Here is a 2,595-nt window from a genome sequence, read left to right on the forward strand (position 1 = left end):
AGCAACGACGCATGAATAATCAATTACGGGGTTTCAAATACTAACAACTTTTCTACAAAAAGTTATAAATGTTTGAAATTTAGCACGATAATTCTCTAAAGTGCCACTAAAACAATGATAAGAAAAAATTATTTATACAAAAATTGTGACCTGTAGAACAATCTAAATTCCAATTATTTATCTACAGTTCTATATGCAGTGGAAACTTCGCACGAAGCTTAAACAATCTTAAATATTATTTAAAATTCAGTCATAGAATTTAAATTTCTTAATTTTTATTCATTTAGTAGTTATAAACTTCCCTTTTTTTTAAGAATTCGACAATGGGCTCGATAAGTGATATTGTAAACTCGGAAGCGTTCATCTGGCCGGCTGGTTCGGACCTCATAGGCGTGGAAATAGAAAATACTAGCAGAAGGGTTCATGGGTCCCTTGGGCACTGTGAAACTATTTTGCTGTTACAAGAAATTAATTTATTCTACAAAAATAATTTTCTTTTATTTCCTTGAAAAACTAGAATCAGAATAAAATTAAATGAGAGCAAAAATTATTTTCAGTTTTTAATATTTTACAGAAAACTTAGGGTGAAATTTCCTTTTGGAGCTAGAAAACGTTTCAGAAAAAAAAATAATAAAGTAATGGGATACTTACTTCGAAATTAGTCTCACTTTTTTTAATTTTTATTTTTGTAGAAAAAATTGGAAGTGATTTAAAGGAAGTGTGTGTATTTACATTATTCGGCTATTAGTGCCGAAGTTTCGGTATATTCTTGCATATTTCAAATTAAAAATTTAGAAGCTGTTTAAGAATTATGAAAGGCTTCAAGAGGATAAAAACATTTTCTCAAGATTCTTCGGAAAATAAAAAATGATTCCTAATTTTTTTCTCTTTCTTTTAAGAGAATATTTAAAAAAATTTTCAAAGATTTCCAAAATTGTAAAAAAGAATGTGGAATATTTGAAGGAATTTTTTTTATATTTATAAAATTTACTCTGAATTGTAAGAACAATTGAAAAATATCTTTTTAAATGAATCAAATTTTGCTTGTCATGTTCAAAAAATTTTGGTAACTTAAAAAAAATCCTTTAAAATATTCCAAATTCTGTTTTGAAAATTGTGTAAATCTTTGAAAATATTTTCTTAAAGATTTTTTAACATAAGAAATCATTTTACATTTTCCTTGGAATGTTCAAAAAATGTTTTATTTTTTTATTTTGAAGCCTTTTAGAATTCTTAAAAAGCTTCTAAAATTTGTATTTGAAATTTGCACAAATCTACGTTTTGTTTTAAATGAGGCTGCAGCAAATGCTCGAAAATTTCGATACGAATAGGCGAATATTGTCAGAACATACAACTCGTTTAAATTATTTAAAATCATTTTAAATTTTACATTAATTTTGAAACTTTTTAAAACTTAAAGTGACTAAAGTTTTTCCCATAAATAATAAGCAGGATTTTCTAAAAATTTTATGAAAAAAGCCATTAGTTAAATAATGTTAATTTTTTAATTTTTAATGTTTCTAACTTAAACTTTCTTTGAAAAATCTAATTTTGAAAATCTGAACTGAATTTGAATCTTTGAACTCTATAGTTCATAAAAGATAAAAATTCTAAATTTTGCAGTATATCTGCTTTTCATTTTAAATTGTTTAATTGGAAAGTGTTAGTACCTAACTTCCATTTTATACGTGCAAATTATTGAGAATTTGAGTATAACATTTTTTAATTTTAAAACAAAAAAAGCAAGAGTTCCACTTTGAGTGCTTTAATTTGTAATATATTTTTTATTACTTCAAATAGAATCTTTTTAGCTTTGGAGATGAAATTTGTTTATTTTATTGATCATCACAAATTTGTGCGTACTGGGAAAAAACGGGAAAATTTCCGAGGTTTTTCTTCTTCGATGAAAATAGTCACACCGATATTAGATGAATGATAAATAATTAAGAGATATTACTATACATACTGACACGATATGTAACTGCATATACAATAATCATGTACATGAAAAAACTATTTCATAATATTAATCTTATAATATGAGTCTGCATAATTTTTTTTACCTCAACCAAACACAATTTCTTTTCAAAATTAAATCAGTTTTCCTGGAAGAATAATTCAGTGCATAATATTGTGGCTGAGTGGGCCCCCAACCCTTGCTCGATATCTACGACGATTCGACGCCAATGGTTTTTGACCTGGCCGGTCGTTAGCAAGATTCCCAGTTTACGGCATCACTTATAGCCCCATTGTCAAACTCTCCCAAAAAAGGAAAGTTGATAACTATTAAATAAATAAAAATTAAGAAATTTAAATTCTATGACTGAATTTTAAATAATATTTAAGATTGTTTAAGCTTCGTGCCAAGTTCCCACTGCATATAGAACTGTAGATAAATAATTGGAATTTAGATTGTTCTACAGGTTACAATTTTTGTATAAACAATTTTTTCTTGACAACATTGTTTTAGTGGTACTTTAGAGAATTATCGTACTAAATTTCAAACATTTATAACTTTTTGTAGAAAAGTTGTTAGTATTTGAAACCCCGTAATTGATTATTCATGCGTCGTTGCTTAAATTTAAACAATTTCAC

At 26.3% G+C, this 2,595-nt stretch overlaps 1 protein-coding gene across 2 annotated transcripts in view; it reads left to right on the forward strand.

Annotated features, from left to right (window-relative positions):
* The window catches only part of LOC117168338 (solute carrier organic anion transporter family member 5A1), a 271,076-nt gene that overhangs the window by 251,291 nt on the left and 17,190 nt on the right, over nucleotides 1-2,595 (forward strand). The gene's annotated exons all lie outside the window — the stretch shown is intronic.

The sequence above is a fragment of the Belonocnema kinseyi genome, chromosome 2, assembly GCF_010883055.1.
Source record: "Belonocnema kinseyi isolate 2016_QV_RU_SX_M_011 chromosome 2, B_treatae_v1, whole genome shotgun sequence".
NCBI classification, from domain to species: Eukaryota; Metazoa; Arthropoda; class Insecta; order Hymenoptera; family Cynipidae; genus Belonocnema; species Belonocnema kinseyi.